This window comes from Cynocephalus volans, unplaced genomic scaffold, assembly GCF_027409185.1.
Source record: "Cynocephalus volans isolate mCynVol1 unplaced genomic scaffold, mCynVol1.pri scaffold_35, whole genome shotgun sequence".
In the NCBI taxonomy this organism is placed as follows: Eukaryota; Metazoa; Chordata; class Mammalia; order Dermoptera; family Cynocephalidae; genus Cynocephalus; species Cynocephalus volans.
This window is the reverse complement of record NW_026902463.1, coordinates 1,345,253-1,363,719: the sequence shown is the minus strand read 5'-3', so window position 1 is coordinate 1,363,719 and position 18,467 is coordinate 1,345,253. Positions and strand designations below refer to the sequence as shown.

The 18,467-nt window shown below is 46.4% G+C and overlaps 1 pseudogene; it reads right to left on the bottom strand.

Annotated features, from left to right (window-relative positions):
* LOC134369058 (F-box-like/WD repeat-containing protein TBL1X) overlaps positions 1-18,467 on the bottom strand; it is a 53,906-nt pseudogene that overhangs the window by 26,228 nt on the left and 9,211 nt on the right.

Below are 18,467 nucleotides of genomic sequence, written 5' to 3'. Positions count from 1 at the left end.
CATCACGTGATCCTCGCGGGGACATGCTCCGTGCGTCCAGGGTGAGGGCATGCAGATGGTTGGGAGACGTGCTTTGTGATTTTGAAGACTACAGACTTTATTGGTGTCTGCTTGAAGTGTGCATTCCACGGTAGGGAACTGCTCAGTTTATACTGAGGTCGCACTTCCCGCGGTGTGGGATCATACTCCATTCGGGTTCAGAGCACACGGCCCGCGTGGGTCCTGCTCCCTGTGGGGTGGGGGCCTGCGGTCCGCTGTCGGCGACCTGCTCTTGAGGGGTGTGGGCCCGTGTTCCGCGAGAGTGAGGAGGTGGTGATGTTCCCCTGCCGTGTGATGGCGCGCGGCCCACTGTGGGTACGTGCTCCATGAAGAGCGTGGCTTGCGTGTCGCCGGGCACGGCATCAGCTTCGTTTGGTTTCAGGGTGCTCGGCCTTCAGAAGTTCCTGCTTTGGGTGGGATAAGGGCGTGTTTGCCAAGTCAGGGTGACCTGCTCCGTGTGGGGCGAGAGCTCCAGACCTTATCCGTGTCAGGGTGCGGTCGTACACCTCGCAGAGTTCCTGCTCGGTGCATAGTGAGTACGCGTACCCCGCTGGGGGCCGTGCTTTGTGTGGGGTGAATGCTCCAGACTGTACTGGTGTCCCGGTTAGGGCTCTCAGTCGCTGGTTGGGCGGGATATCTGAGCACAGATAAAGGGGGTCATCCAGGAGTGCTTTCCTAGGGTATTCTGCATATACTATGGTCGGTAAAATTCGTGTCCGAGGGACGTTGGTTTTAAAAATTCAGTTTATGGTGTCTGGCGTTTGCTTACTCGGAAAACTTCACTGCAGTTAAGCAAAGTGCAAAAAAATGTATTGGATCTCTACGTAACCCACCAGGTGGTGTGTGTATTCTTTTCTGTTTTGCACCATATATTTTGTCTCGCGTGTTTTTAAACCTGAAACCTGAAATCCTTCCCCTGCCCCGGTTTTTCACGTTTGGTTTTTACACCACAATTGCGCAAGGTGCTCTCCAGGACCGAATCCGGCTTGCTGCTCATTTCCTATGGCCCATGAGCTAAGAGTGGGTGTACATCTTTAAATGTTTTTTTTTTTTTTTTTTTTTTTAAATCGAGAGAGGAATAGTATATGTTGCCATGTGACTGTCACATGACGTTTAATTGTCAGTGCCCATGACTAAAGTTGATGGGAACGCAGCTATGCTGTGCGTTTGTGCGTTGTCTAGGGCTGCCTTTGCCTTGCATATGCAAAGTTAAATTCTGGTCAGACAAAGCCAGGAATATTTACTATCTGGCCCTTTACAGAATAAGTTTGCCAACATCTGCTTTAAATTATAGGATGGCACTTTTTACAGACATCTAAGCTAGATTTTGCCATTTTGTTTAACTTTTTATGTTGGAAAATTTCCAGCATATGTGAATGTAGTAAATGATATATAAATGAATAAAATAAATTCCTCTTACCCTTCATTCAGCTCATCTACACACCCCCTCACCCTCCACACTGGATTAATTTTAAGCAAATTCCAGAACTTTTCTCATTTCATTCCTACAGATTCCAGTGTACAGCTCTAGAAGACAAAGACTCTTAAACATATATAACCTTAATATCATTATCACTTTAAAATGATTAAAACCAATTCTTTAATGTCATCAGTGTATGTTTAGTTGTATCATAAGTGTTTTTGTTGTTTTTGCTTTTTGTTTTGTACAATAGATTTCTTTGAATCTGGGTCAAAATACTGTCCACAATGGCAATTGGGTGATAGGGGCTGACCATTTTGGAATCATGTATTTGCAGAATGTTTGTCCTTGAAGGCGGTTAGGTATTTGCTAACTGCCATCCATACCCCACCTTGTGCAAGTTTCTAGGCACAGGGCTGTGTGTCTAGGGCCCAGCTGTTCTGTCCCCTTAGCTACATTGCCAAAAACGTGACTGAAGGCGCTCAAGAAACTTGACTTCAAATGAATGCTTTGCAACCTCAAGTTACTTTATCAGACTTGAGGAATAAGGCAGGGTAGCAATATTTCTTTTATATTTGGCGTAAAATCACTTGCGTGCAGGCTAACTCAATCAAAACTGCTTTTCTTCCTGATTCTACTAAGTCGTTTTGGAAAAGCATCTTAATAGTAACTTAGTTTCTATAACTTGAATATCTGGAAGTAAATGTGTACCCAGACATCTTTTGAGGGTTAGTGAAATATTACGCGTACATCCTTTAGCCTTAGAAAGGGTGGTGGATAGTGTTGTGAGGAAATGAGAAGAAAGCAGAAGTCAGAAGAAGGCTGGTGACCTGTCCCCTTACAGAAAATTAAGAAATACGATGCCTACCTCATAGGGCTTTTATTGAGCTGAAAGGAGTGCTATGTGCCAAAAGTTATATACAGAAGAAAGGCATTATTTTTATTAACAGTGGCTTGATAATGAGAAATAGTATGTCTTAGTGTTCCCAGTTCTCCTTGAGTAGTGTATTACATAGTGTATGTTTAAACAAAGGGTATTGTATTACCTAATGAAAAAACAATAAACTGTGCCGTAAGTGTGTGCGCTGTTTTAAGTAGCATTAGATATTTGGGTCTAATAACAAGCGAAACTCACAAATAATAAATGTAAAAAGCAAATTATTGAGAGCTAATTTGTGAAAATCTTAAATGTATTTTTTAAAAAAAAGAATGAAGGATTTATATATTTAAACTTCCAAACTGTGCTTTATGAATAATTCATTTTCAAATGAGGTATAATTAACATGGACATTAAAATTGCAGCTGAGAAATACAGATTGCTCTTCACAACATCACTTTGCAATGCCAAGCAAACAATAAAAAAAAAAAAAAAAAAAAAAAATAGGGATGAGACTGTAGCCAAAGATGGTTCAATTTGAAATCAGAGTGCCTGGGATTGCTTTGCTATCATAAGAGTTATTTCCTGAGTAATGCAGTATATTTTCTTTCTCTCTCTCTTCACACTCCAATATGTTTAGATTTTTCTAAGTTTCTTCCATTCCCTTCTCTTCCCTTCCATCCTCTCCTCTCCCCTTCCCCTCTCTTCCTCCCTTACTATCTATCATCTATCTCTATGTGTCATGCTTATCTTCTATCTATCATATCTACCTAGCTTCCTCACTATTATATCTGTTGTCTGTCTGTCTGTGTGTCTGTCTGTGAATCTATCTATCTGTCTGTCTGTCTGTCTTTCTGACCGTCTATATCTATATCTGTCCATCTATCTATCTGTTATCTGTACAAAGCAACAAAAGTCAGCTTTAGATTTGAATTAGGATCAGACACAAAGCATCATTTAATTCTCATGTAGGTATCATAATCCGGTCTTCGGTGTTGTTAGGACTCCCAGATTTCGTTGTGAACATCTCCGATGTGAACGGAACAGACATCTGGCCTGCCTCTTTCTGCATGGGGAGTGCGGTAGGTGCGCCCACCTTTGGTCCCCTGTCCACCCTACCTGCGTTCTTGTCACACTGCTGTCCTCAAAATGCAGCCCCAGCAGGCCCTGGGCATCTGCAAGAAATGCAAAGTCTCAGGCCATGCCCCAGACCTACTGATTAGGAATTCTGACTGGAGCCCAGCCAGGTCTATGCTTTAATAAACCCTCCAGAGGATGCTAATGCACACGCAAGTGTGGCTTCTCCACCCGCAGCCCTGGAATCACAAGTGTGTGCCCTTACCATACTTACCCTAAACGGAGCCACAAGCACACAAAAATATTATCAATTAAGTTAAGGAAATATATTTAAATATACATAATGGTAACATATAAACATTTTATATTTAACTTATATCACACAAACAATTAATATTCAAACATATTATGTTACATATAATAATAACATATACTAAACATATTCATGGTTTATAAACCATGAAATAAATAAATATGTATAATACACATGCACATGTTATGCTCTGTTCACCAAGTGGATGCTCAAGGGAGTGATGTAAAGCTTACCCAGGTGGTGCTGATTCTCTGTCCTGGAGCAGAATTGCCCGCTTCCTTCCTTCCCTTCCATGGCCTCCTGATGAAGCATCTTTCTCAGCCCACAACAGCAAGGCTTACTGATCTTCCAACAACCTGAGCCCCCTTCCATCCCCTTCTACTTGGAACGACATTCTGAGTCATTTCTGCCTGAACTCATTCGTTCCCAGAGAAAAAGCTTCTACTTCCGAGCCCCTAGAACCTCATGGCAGTTTAAACTGCACTTCTTAGAGCCTTGTTTACTGTGCTTGCAAGTGTGCCAGAAAGTGAGTTTGTCAGTCAGGTCCAGCTGAGCGTACAGAGGATAGAGGCCACAGCCTGCCCTCAGTTCCAGACCTACGCCAAATGTTTGCCAGGAGCTTTCCTGTGTTGCCTGTCATCTCACGGATGGGCTGGACATCTCATGCCTGTGTGCGGGAGCTTTGATGCTGGGCTCTTCCTGGTTGCAGATGTGGATCCAGCTGCTGTACAGCGCCTGCTTCTGGTGGCTGTTCTGCTACGCAGTGGATGCCTACCTGGTGATATGGAGATGGGCAGGACTGAGAAATGTGCTGCCAAAATGAGCTGGGATTTCTGCCGTAGTTCCATGTCATGAGGGAAGTGTGGAGCTACCACCGAGCTTTTGAAAGTGTTAAGGCAGGGGCCCTCAGTCAAACTATCATTTGGCCCCTCCACACAGAAACATCTAGGATATCTCATTTGTGTCAGAGGCTAAAGGCAGATTCAAAATATTGAGGAGTTCAAAACCTTGAAAATAAGTAATTCAAGAAATTAAATATTTGGAACTGAAGAAATACTAAAAAACGATTGGTGCAAATATAAGCAATTTTTGATTGTATATAAAGGTCGGAGGCAAAGCGTTCTTCTGATAATATATTGACACTCTATGCTAAACACAGAATTGAGACACTGGAGTTTCAGGTGGCTGTCAGGAGGGGATCACACAGTGGCTAGTAAGTTGGGCACTGGTGGCTTTGAACTCCTGCCCAAGTGCTCGGTAGCTGTGTGACTGTTGGCAAATTGCTTAACCTCTCTGGACCTCTGTTTTCTCAGCTGTTAAATGGTACCCACCTCATAAGGCCACTGGCAGGAGCAAGTAAATGCAGTGAAATATGTACATGGACAGTGCCTGGCACGTAGTAGGCTCTCCGTAGGAGTCGCTGCTACTGTAGCTGGGATGTGAATGTGTGTTGAGGAAACAGCAACACACAAGAGAACTTGTGTGACAGACAAGCTGGACGCAGAAGGGTAGGGCGAGCATCCAGGTCTTCTGGCTCCAAGTCCAGGAAGCATTTGTCCCCCACCAAATTCAGGGTCTGCTTGAATCAGGGCCCCTTTGGATGGAGCTCCTGCGTGCTTTCTATCAACAATTTTACAAACTTCACACGTTAAAAAGGGTAAAATCCAGCAGTTTTTAGTGTATTCCCACTGTTATACAACCATCACCATCATTTAATTTTATGATGTTCTAAACATCACCAGAAGAATCACTGTGCCAGTTACCAGTCACTCACCATTCTACCAACCTTCCAGCCTCTGGCAACCACAAATCTACTTTCTGTCTCCACGGATTTGCATGTTCTGGACATTTCATTTAAATGGAATTATAAAATATGTGACCTTGTGTGTGTGGCTTTTTAAACAGCATAATATTTTCAAGGTTTATCCATGTTGTAGCAAGTGTCAGTACTTTATTCCTACTATGGTCTGAATATTTGTGTCCCCCCAAATTTGTGTGTTGAAATGGTCTTAGGAGGTTGGGCTTTTTGGGAGGTGATTAGATCAGTAAGGTGGAGTCCTTGTGAATGTGGTTAGTGCTTTTATAAATAAGACCCCAGAGAGTAATCTTGTCCCTTCCACTGTGTGAGGAGACAGAAAGTGTCATCTGTGATCCAGAAGGGTCCCTCAGCAGACAGTGAATCTGCCAGCACCTTGATTTTGCACCTCCAGCCTCCAGAACTGTGATAAATATAACATCTGTTGTTGATAAGCCACCCAGTTTGTGGTATTTTGTTACAGCAGCCCAAATAGGCTAAGACAATTCCTTTTTATTGCTTAATAGCATTCCGGTGTATGAATATACTATATTTTGATTTTTTCATTTATCAGTTGATGAGCATTTAGGGTGTTTCCATTGTGCTTATTATTAGGAATAATGCTTCAATGAACATTTGTATACTAGTGTTTGTGTGAACATGTTTTCATCATATACTCCTGGGTATACACCTGGGAGTGGAGTTGCTGAACCACATGGTAACTCTAGGTATAATCTTGTAAGAAACTGGTAAACTGCCTTCCAAAATGACTGCGTCATTTTGAAAGCAGTGTATGAGAGTTCCAGTTTCTCCCCAGCCTCGCTAACACTTCTTATCTGTTCATTTGTTTTAATTTTAGCTGTCCTAGAGTGGGTGAGGTGGTAACTCATTGTGCTTTTGATTTCAGCAGTGGCTAATAACGTTGATCATCCTTTTGTGTGCTTGCTGGCCATTTGCATACCTTCTTGTAGAAATGTCTATTCAACTGCTTTGCCCATTTTTAAATTGGATTATTTGTCTTTTTATTATGGAGTTGTAAGGGTCCATTATATATTCTAGATACAAGTACCTTATTAGATATGCGATTTGCAAAGTTTTTCTCCCATTCTGTGTGTTGTTTTTCCACTTACTTCATGGTATCTTTTGAAGTACAAGAACTTTTCATTTTCATGAAGTCCAATTTAAAATTGTTTTCCTTTGGTTTAGTATGCTCTTGCGGTCGTATTTAAGAAACCATTGCCTAAATCAAGGTCACAAAGATTTATACCTATGTTTTCTTATGGTTCAAAAACTTCCATTCGGTCTGCATTAGTCCATTTCTGCTGCTTATTACAAAATCCGCAGAACTGGGCAATTTATAAAGAACACGAAATTTATTGCTTACAGTTTCTGAGCCTGGGACATCCAAAATCCAGGGAACACATCTGGTGAGGATCATGGTGGTGACTTCAGTGATGTGGGTATCACATTGTGAAATAGCAGAGCAGAGAAAACAAGAGACAAACTTCCTCATTCTCTCTCCTTTTAAAGCCCTCAGAACCAGGCCTCTGACCACCACTATTAATGCATTCACTACTGCACGGTCCTACAATCTAATCGCCTCTTGAAGTCCCCACCTTCCAATTACCATAATAGGACTTCCTACTGCATAACGGTCACAGTGGGCGCCAAGTTTCTAATACATGAAACATGGGGGACACATTTCAAGCTTCAGTGAATTTTGGGGGGACATAATTCAATGCATTACAAAGTCTATTTAGGTCCATTTTGAGTTAATTTTTGTGTACAAGTGAGGAATGGGTCCATCGTTATTCTTTTGCATATGGGTTTCCCTTTGTTCCAGCACCATTTGTTGGATAAATTCACTTTGAAAAAAAATCAGTAAACAAATAGAGATTATATGCAGATTGTAGAATATATTGAGTAGTCTAGATAGATCCCTGTTCTAAAATCATTGACGTCACTTATATGTGTCACATCATCATTAACTTTGATCCCTCTCGCCTTTCTTTTAGTGCTTACTTCATTATTTATGGTTTTTCCATCCTTTTTTTTTTAACTTATATACCAAATTCTTACACATCTTTATAGAACACAGATATGCCTGGCTGTGAAAATCCTCCAGAGAAGATGGTCAAAACCAAAGGCAGCCAACCAGGTGGATCAGTGAGGATCCACAATTTTCTTTTGTGTGTGTGTGTCCTTGTCTGGTTTTCGATCAGAGTAATGCTGGAATCATAAAATGCGTTCGGAAGTATTCCTCCTCAATGTCTAGAATAATCTGAAGATAAGTGGTATCAACTCTTCTTCAAAAGCTTGGTAGAATTCAGCAGTGAAGAAATCAGGTACTGAACTTCCTTTTAATGGACGAACTTTTTTATAACTGATTCCATTTCTTCACTTGTTTTTGGTCTGTTCAGATTTTCTATTTCTTCATAATTGTATTTCTTCAGGAATTTATTCATTTCCTCTGTTATCATATTTGTTGGTGTATAGTTATTCATAATAGACCGTTATGATCTTTTGAATTTTTGTGGCATCACCTATAATGTGTCATTTTTTATTTCTCATTTTATTTATTTGAATCTTCTCTTTTTTTCTTGGTTAATCTGGCTAAAGTTGGGCCAAGTTTGTTTATATTTGGAAAAAACAACCCTTCGTTTAATTGACCTTTTCAATTGTTTAAATTTCTATTTCATTTATTTCTACTCTGAGCTTACTAACTTCTTTCCTTCTGCCAATTTCGGGTTTAATTTGTTGTTCTTTCTCTAGTGCCTTTAGGTTTTTTTTTAGAAAACTTTCTTTTTCTATAAAGGAATTTAGTGCTGTAAACTTTCCTCTCCAAACTGCTTTTGCTCTGTCCCATAGGTATTTGTATGATATGTTTCCATTCTCATGTGTGTCATAAAACTTTTTAATTTCCCTTTTAATTTCTTCATTAACCCATTGGTTGTTTAGGAGGGTATTGTTTAATTTCAAAGTATTTGTATAGTTTCTAAGTTTTTCTTGTTCATTCTAGCAAATGCTCTTGAGTAGGGTATTGATAGGGCAAGAGTCAAGGTAGTGATCTAGCTGGATGAACAGGAAATGGGGGTGTCACAGAGCAGCTGCACAGCATGTCCTCAATATGCCCGCTAGTGGGTGGATAAGGGGCATGGTTTTTTCACTAATTTAGCCTGTGTTCCCGTGCTGGGCTAACCGATGACATAGTCAAAGGAATCCTTGGAACCTGACTTTGCTCAGATCCTTATCCATATCTCCACACAGTTATGTGTCACTTAATGTTGAGGATCTGTTCCATGAAATGTGTCATTAGGTGGTGTCATCACTGCGTGAACATCATAGAGAGTACCTACACGAACGTAGATGGTATAGCCTGGTACACACTTAGGCTATAGGGTATAGTCAATATAATCTGATGGGACCACTGTCGTGTATGCTGCTCATTGTTGGCTGAAATGTTGTTATGCAGAGCATGAATATACGTGTGTGTTTGTGTATTTTTTCCTTTTTTCAAAAATTGTTGCAGCATGCATTGAGGTCACAAGACACCCAGGTATAAAATAGAAAAGACAGACACGATTTTCTCAGGACCCTGTGGACAGCTCAGCCATGTGACATTTCCTTTCACATCAAGATTAAGTATCCCTTTCATTCTAGAAGAGCTGTTCCAGAAAGCATCTGGATTTGGACTTTTGGAGTCACAAAGCTGCAGATGCACTTAGAGCACCCTGTGACCTTGGTATCTGGGTTGCCCAGGGGTCTCTGATAGTTGTTGCTGTATCTTCTTAATCTCTCCTTGAGCATTCTCTCCAACCTGATGAGGTACACCTCCACCTCTCATTCTAGAAGCAGAGAGTCTAGATACTTGCTTTTGCATCCTCTCTTGCAGCTAGAGCAGGGTGTATAACTTGACAGTGCCAGTCAGATATGTCTCCCAAGTCTCTGTGTTAGAAGTGAGTGCCCAACGGAATGGGTGGAAGAGAAGCGGTTCTGAAGGAGCAGTGGCAGCAGTAGTGGCAGCAGGCAGGTCTGTGCTGGGAGGTGCATTGAGTGTGCTTTGAGGGGAGGGCCCAGGGTCCAGTTTCAGGGTGTGGGCAGTATCCACTGCTTTCTTTGTCATCCTCTTGGCCAAGATTTGCAGCCTGATGTTGGCAGTTCTGTGTTGCTGCCATATTGGTTCCCAGAGATTCTCAGGCTGCCGCAATCACTCTCAATACTTTTTGGTTTACGTTAGCCAGTCTTTTTCTGCAGCTTGCAAATCAGAACCCCGACTTATCTGATTATGAAGTGAAAGGGACCCCTCCAAGACAGGACACTGAGCATCACCAGCGTACACCCAGAGCATGATGCTTTTGACTGGGGTGAGCTGCGTGAGGAAGAGGTGAGCGGACACCTTCTCACAGCAACTCGACACTCACTGGGCATGGAGAAATGCACATCAGAGACGTCGTGTATAAAGTCGATCGAGGGAACAAGGAGACAATGATTGAGCAAGCAAAGGAAGAAATGAGATAATTGGCTTGGGGCCATTTCTGTGGAAGCCTCGTTGCTGCAGGGGCCGTAAAGTCACAGGAGGCTTGTTTTGTTATTGTTTTCACGATGACCGACGTTAGAGCACATTGAGATGCTAAGGGGAATGATCCCATGGAGGGAACACGATGATGATAGTGGGATGGAGGGACAACTGCAGGAGGGACGTCCTCTCTTCAGGGAGAGCAGGAAGTGGGACATATAGCCAGGAGTCTGGGCTGGTCTGTGAGGATGAGGCTGTGACAGAGGGGAGTCTGGCACTAAAGATGAAACTGTGACCATGAGACAGCTCCCATCTGACTTTAATTTACTGGACATTTTATCAGCCAGTTTAGTTGTCACACCATCAAAAGCTTTAAGTCTACTCATCTCCCCCAGTACAGAGTAAGATATCACCATCATCGTCACCGTCTACGACTGTGCAGTGATGGTAGGATATACACACTCAGCTACTCTCCTGAGTGTCTCTGAATAAGTACCTTCTGCTTGAGGACAACTATATTCCTAACCAAGGCCTCAATCTTCAGAGCGTTAACATCAAGTCAGGTCACTGCAAACACAGCATTCGGTCTCAGAATCTCTTTAGCTTCTTCTTCTAAGAGTTCTTCCTGAAATAACAGGAGTGGAACATTCTACTCTTAACTGGGTCTGGCGAGATTCTGGCAAAATAATGCTCTTGAATGAAGCCTAAAGCCACGTGGTTTGTGGGAGGCCACCTTTGTCACCTATAACCCCTCTTCCCAATTCTGGCGGTGACTGGCTGGCCACTACACTACCTCCGAAGCTGGTGTCTTAGGGGACTCACTATATACAATGTCAGGTCAAGTCTGGCTGTGGCTGGGGGAACCTTTATCCCTGCTTGAAATTCCTGCCCATGTAAGCCCTGAGTTGAACGAATAAACCAAGCCCAAGGTCCAAGGTGAACTCTTTCCCTTTCCTTTCTCTGCTGTCAGGAAAACCTTCATGAAAACCAAGTGCCTGAAGCCATCTCAACACGTGCCTTCACCCAGTCTCACTTAAAAGTTCTATCTCGGCCCCTTCAAAAGGGAGCTACGACGTTCAATGCTCCAGCAAAACGTCCTGTTCTCTCTGCGTATGAGGAAGTTCTGCTACTGTGCTGCTGCCTCAGTGACAGCGGGCCAGGCTGAGTTCAGGAGCCGAGGCTGGGCTGTGCAGGCGTCCTGTCCTTACCTCGCCATCATGATGTTGGAGTTGGGGTTCCTAGTGGCCTGCCTGGTGGGACTCCACTTGATGGTGTATATCTCTTTGCTGTGAGCTTGCAGGTCGTGCACACACGTGTCCTGCTTCATGCTCCAGATCTAGAGAACACAGTGGTAACAATATGAGCAAGCTATGTCCCTCCAGTGAGCCAAGAGACTGCTGGCTGTGAACCGTACACAAGCCATTGGAGTGTCCCACTGGAAAAAAAAACTGCAGGTCATTGCCCAGGAAGGGCTGGGACTCCTAGCAGGACCCTTGACTGGTACATCAGAGTTCACTGGGCGAGAGCTAATCTGACAGTCAGTAATGGGACAAATTATAGAGGAAGGAAGAGGACTCAGTACAGATAACCCCCACATGTGAGACTTGTGTTCAGTACTGTGGGCTGTTTAGGGTAAAAGAGCTCATCCCTACAGATGCCAACTTTACCTTTAATGTCATGTCATCAGAGTAGGATGCTAGCACCATTCAAGAAGGATCTCATTTAATAGCATTGACCTCATTCTGAAAGATAGAACGGGTTTGGAAAGGATATCAAGGCCTGAGAACAGACCCAGTGGCTGTCCACCAGGGGGCAGTAGCACTCTGTCATCATGGTGGCCGTCCACCAGGGGGCAGTAGCACTCTATCACCCTGCCATCCACCAGGAGGCAACAGTGCTCTGTCATCCGGATGACCATCCACTAGGGGCAATAGTGCTCTGTTATACCAGCAGCTGTCCACAAGTGGGCAGCAGTGCTTTCTCATCCTGCTTACCGTCCAGCAGGGGGCAGAAGCCCTCTGTCATCTGGCCGACCATCCACCAGGGGGCAATAGTGCTCTGTCATCCCAGCCGCTGTCCACCAGGGGCAATAGTGCTCTGTAACCACTCTGGCTGTCCTCATGGGAGCAGTAGCACTCTCTCATCCTGCCTACTGTCCACCAGGGGGCAGTAGTGCTCTGTCATCCCAGGGGCTGTCCACAAGGGGGCAGTAGCACCCTCTCTTCCTGGCTACCCTCCACCAGGGGGCAGTAGCACTATCTGAACTTCCCTATGGTCAACCGGGGGCAATAGTGCTCTGTAATCCCAGCAGCTGTCCACAAGTGGGCAGCAGTAGTTTCTCATCCTGCTAACCATCCAGCAGGGGGCAGAAGCGCTCTGTCATCTGGCCGACCATCCACCACAGGGCAATAGTGCTTTGTCATTCCAGCCACTGTCCACCAGGGGGCAATAGTGCTCTATAATCCCAGTGGCTGTCCTCAAGGGGGCAGTAGCATTCTCTCATCCCGCCTACCGTTACCCAGGGATCAGTAGCGCTCTGTCATCATGGTGGCCGTCCACCAGGGGGCAGTGGCACTCTGTCACCCTGCCATCCAGCAGGGGACAGTAGCACGCTCTCACCCAGCCATCCACCAGGGGGCAACAGGGCTCTGTCACCCGGCCAACCATCCACCAGGGGCTATGTTGCTCTGTAAACCCCCTGCCTATCCTCAAGGGAGCAGTAGCACTCTCTCATCCTGCCTACCGTCCATCAGGGGCAGTAGTGTGATGTCATTCCAGTGACTGTCCTCAAGGTGGCAGTAGCACTCTCACATCCTGACTACGGTTCACCAGGGGCCAGTAGTGCTCTGTTATCCTGCCATCCACCAGGGGGCAATAGTGCTCTGTCATCCCAGTGGCTGTCCACAAGGGGGTAGTAGCACCCTGTCACCCCAGCAGCTGTACACAAGTGGGCAGTAGCACTCTCTCATCCTGCCTACCGTCCACCAGAGACTGCTGTTGGGGGCAGTAGCGTTCTGTCATCCTGCTGGCCATCCTCCAGGGGAAGCAAGATTCTGTCATCCTGCTGACCGGCCACCTGGGACTTTCCCCAAAAGGAAATCAAAGAGTCTGGGAGGCCATGCGTTTTCCTTTTTTATCACTTTGCCTTGTTCATTTATATAAAAGCACAGCCATATACCACAAATGAGCAGCCACCCTCATCAATATTTCTTGAAGGGAAAAAATTCCATACTAGGAAGGAAGCAAATGAAGAATTCACATACAGTATAGGTAGCAAATAAAAACACCAAAACCACAGCTGTTTTAAAACTGGACATGGAAATCACTTCCCTGTGCATTTTTAATGCTACAGCTACTGCTTCTATCTAAATCTGCTACCTTTTTCTGGCGAGTGGCAGTGGCCGGGGGTCAATGCAGACAAATGAAACCCCTCAGCCACGGTGCGGTTCCACGGGGAACAGGAGGCCCGTGTGCCCCAAGTGCACGAGCACACGCCAGAGCCCAGAGGGTGGCTCTGTAAGAACACACAGGAGAAACAAAACCCACCCAAGGGGCTTGCCCTCCAGTGCAAACAGCCTGGAAATACAAAGGGCAGGGGAGTTCTACCAGGCAGCTCAGCATGCTGGGTGCACAAAGGAACAGGACTGTTCCTGAGGGCCACCAGGGCCCCGAGATCCGGAGGCTAAGCCCCGGGGGACAAAGGGAAATGTACCCGGCAGGCAAGGGAGAGGGGGACACACAGGGAACACGGTTCTACAAAGGAACAGCCTGTGGCAGAGGAACACTGTGCCACACATGGAGACCAAGGAGAAGGTGCACCCACAAGGGTCTTTTCCTTAGGGTAACTGTAGGGCCCCATCTGCTCAGGACAATCCCACAATATTATGCCTGCTGTCCAGCCCAACAATTAACTAACTTCACACTCATAATTCATTTTCTAAATAATTTCACACTCCTAAGAACTCTGGTTTGGAGGATAAATTATATGGTCACACTACTTTTTAAGGAAACTGAGTTGTGAAGGTTGTGAAGCAAAGAAGTGACAGGGCCACATCAGTGTTCCACATGGCACGGATGGCCTGGGAAAAGGGAGGAAGAAAGCCTGGAGTCCAGGGAGTGGGCTCCTGTGTGAGCAAGGGGAGGATGAAAGGGTCAGATTGGAGAGTGGCATGTGCACAGAGGTGCCTGTGAGTGCCCAGGGGTGTGTAAGTGTGCAGACGTGTGTAAGTGCATGGATGTGTATGAATACATGGACATGTGTCTAAGCAAGTGGCCATGTATGCTGGTGTGCATATGTAGATGTGAGTGTCCAGGAGTGTGAGTGGGCATGCATGTGAGTCCAAGGAGTGGGCACCTGTGAGCCAGGGGAGGATGAAGTGGTCAGACTGGAGAGGGGATAACTTGTGGACATGTGTGTGAGCGTGCAGACATATGCGTGCACACATGTGTGCGCAAGTGAACATGAGTGTGCATGACTTTCTGTGCATGTGCACAAGTGTGCATAAGTGTGAGTCCGCATGCGTCTGCACGTGTGTGTGAGAATGTGGCCGTGTGGGGGTGTTCATATACGTACATGAGTATCCAGGCGTGTGCGTGGGCATGCATGTGAGTCCAAGGAGTGGGCTCCTATGAGCCAGGGGAGGATGAAGAGGTCAGACTGGAGAGGGGATAATGTGTACAGGTGTGAGTGTGAAGATGTGTGCATTCACATACGTGCACACAAGTGTACATGAGTGTGCACGAGCATGCGTGATTTTGTGTGCATGTGCACAAGTCTGCATAAGTGTGTCAGCATGTGGCTGTGTGTGGGTTTTCATACACATACATGAGTGTCCAGGCATGTGAGTGTGCGTGCGAGTACGCTTGAGTGTGCCTGCGTGTGTCCGAGTGTGTATGCATGTATGTGTGTGCGTGCATGTGCTCGAGTCTGGAGGTGTGAGTGAGTGCATGCATGTGTGGGAGTGTGGGCGTGTGTCAATGTGCACAAGGGTAGCTGGTTCTGGCTGCGGATGCTGACAGGAGAATCGATGGGTAGGTTTCTTGGGGCCCAGGAATTTGGAGCCAGTCACCATGAACTGTCTCAAGCTGAACCCTCCTCGGAATGGAGCGCCACCTCCACCCACCCGCCACTCTCAGCCCAAGTCACAATTACTAGGAAGCATCGAGAAGTGGCTCAAAAGTCTCAGGAAGAAGTAGGCTCAGCCACATTTCGCTTGAGGCTTGTTCCAACGATTAGCCACAAGGAGAGCCATTTAAAGAGCCAAGTGGTGGCACGGTGGTAAAATCCCGGGCACGGCAGCTGGAAATCACATAGCTATGTGACCTTGTACCCTACGGCACACACAGACTGCGGGCAGCACTATTAAAAGATCGCAGATCATCCAGGATTAGTGGTGAAACAAGTTTAGACCAGAAAACGCAAGTGTCCCTTTGTTACCACAGCCAGATATTCATGGGGCAATGGATACCTGTGCTCCAAAGAACCTTCTTTTGGAAGCAGGAACGCATTGGGCTGGGAGCTGAGACTGGTGGGTAGTAATGAAAGGCAAAGGCACTGAGGACAATGGAATTGAATTCCCTTAAATTGGGGGCATGATGGGAACTCCCCAGGGGCTTTGATCAGACCCCTCTGCTTTAACAGGGGATCCCCAAACATAGTATTTCCATTCTCTGCTGACACTCCCCATCTATTCACTTATTACTCCCCAAACATAGTATTTCGATTCTCTGCTGACACTCCCCATCTATTCACTTATTACAAGCATCTTTTCCTTTATATCCTCGTACATTTTTTTCATAGCCTTTGCCACAAAGTCCAACATCTAGATCACCTCAGGGTCACTTTTTCTCACTGCCTTCCCGTCACTGATTTAATCCAGCTGCCTAGGGTAGCTGCAACAGTTCAAGAGCAAAGGTCTGCAGAGGAACTGGTCTGCTGTCATGGCATCCTTTGATTCTAGGTAAAAAAAAAATATATAAAAAGGCTCCCGCATCACATTCTCATGAACTCAAGTCAGAAACTCAGAAGTCCCACTTACTGTGTGTCCTTGGAAGGTTTTGACTGGGCGGTCACAGCCAAGTCTGCATACATGAATACACATGTCTGTGTTACAGGAGGCAAAGGTAGTGTTGTGCTGCCAGTCCACATCAAGAGCAGGGGCTGTGGAGCAGGAAAGACAGGGAGGACGCTGACATTTATCAGCTGTGCACAGAGCTCAGCTGACTTAGAACAATTGACAGCATGGTGGAGAAGCCATATCTAGTAACACGATAAAACATATTCCCTCGTGAACTGACTCTTAGGTTTAAAGACCTTAAAGACCCTCTCCTCCCACATTTGCAGGGACGACAAGATGCCTCTGGAGAGAGGCCCCGTGGCCCTTTCTGTGCCCCACGACATGCAGCATCTCTTGCTCCCACGGCACAGGTGAGAAAGGGCAGGTGAGGTGTGCTGGCTGCCTGCCCCCGCACCTTCCTGCTTGAGCAGTATCACCACGGTGGGCCTTTTAGACTTGCTTTCACAGAGAGAGCAGGAAAAAGAAGAGGAAAAAGATTTCATAGCCTTTGCTCAAGACACCCCAATTAAAAAAAAAAAAAATCCTGCAACACATTAATGCATCCCATGGATTCGGGGATAATTAGAGTCAACAAGAATCCCATATTAGGGATGAAATTGGGTGAAAGGTTCAGGACTCGTGAGGAACACCCTCCCTGAGTCCAAGAGACCCTCGGCTCTGCTGAGGGTTTTGAGGTGACTGCCCTCTGGTCACTCCCCGCTAGACCTCTCCATGTCCCAGCTTTCCCAACTCCTTAATCTAGTGTGAGCCCTGCCCCTGAAGGGACCTCAGAAGTAACAACGATGGGAACAATACAAAGGTTAACTAATGCTGCACTTTAGTTACGTTCTCATTCTCTACTTTCTGGGTTCTTTGCTGAGACAGCAGCAGCAAATCCAGACAATTTCCAATGCACCGAAATGCCCAGGGCCATTGTTAAAAGCCCAGCCCTCGTTCTGTCCTCAGAGCCAGTGCCCCAAGATGTTGGAAGAACACGTAAAGACCAGGTGGTGAAGGCAGAGCGGCCAGACTCCATCCTTGTTCTGTCCATCAGTCAGGTCGTGGGGTCTCAGCTGCACACAAGGATGTTCTGATAAGCACTCAGGGGGCGCTGAGCATGGAGTGAGACAAGCCATCTCAGGCCGTCAGCACAGCTACCAGCCAGAGAAGGGGTACAGATGTGTTAGTCCCCATGGCTGTTGTACCTGTGGCCTCCAAGCCTCGTGCCTGTCCACTTACAAGGAGCGGGTCTGCGGCTGAGGGCGGCTGCTCCCACCTCCTCTCAGGCACCCACTTGCTCAAGTGATCACTTGGCACTCCGGGGACCTCATGGCCATGCACTGCTCATGTCTGTATAGTCTCTGCTCCCCTGAGGCACTCCCACTGGAACACTCCCTAGAGGCATTTACGCATCAAGTGAGAGGTGATGGCCGGAGGCGGGGGGCTCGGGAAGGAACAGCAAGGGGGAGAGGGAGCTGCTCACGTGGTGTGCCCCTTCTCCTTAGGAATCTCAGCGAGTCCCTTTTATTCAGGATCATCACAGGCTGCTTCTGAGAAAGAGAAGCTCTGGAATTGTGCCCTGTGCTCACAGAACCCTGACTGGGAAAGCTCATGGCCTGAGGGCTGTGAACAGTGCCTCACTAGAGCACACGTCACACAGAGAACAGGGTGCTGCCTACATAGCGTTTCGGGCCATTGTAACCAGGTAATGTCTTCAAGGGCCAGGAGCTCAGTGCTTTGAGGCTTAGCCATCAAGGTCTGACCAACCTCTTATGATACGAGCTCTCACCATTCCTTCACTGATGGGAACGGCCCCTGCCTGTGCTGTCCGTGCAAACAGTGCAGTTTGTGCTGAGCACCTGCTTGACTCTGGGAGTCTAGAATCGGGCATGGGGTCGGCAATGGGTGCCTCCATGTGACCAGCCCCAAATGAAAACCCTCAGCACCAAGTCTCTAACGGGCTTCCCTGGAAGACAGCTGACTTCTGGGGGAATTAAGCAGATCCCGTGCGACTCCCCGGGGAGCTCACGTCTGTTCTCCTTGGGACTTCATCCCTCATGCCTCTTCCCTTTCCTGATGTTGCTTTGTATCCGTTCCCACAAGAAGATTAGGTGTGTATGCTGAGTCCTGTGTGTCCACCCAGCAGACTGCCAAACACGGAGTGGTGTCGGGGACCCCAACACAGCAGCCCTCCCGGAGCAGCAGGACAGAGAAGCCTGCCCTGGCTCTTTGGCTGGTGTTTCCAGACTCGGGAGCAGGTGGGTGTTGAGGCGTCTGTACCTTGCAAACCTGAACGACAACACTTAACATAAAATGGGTCTCCTTCCCACCAGCGAGGTTCCACAGGCTGCTCCCTCTGTGCATTCACAATTAC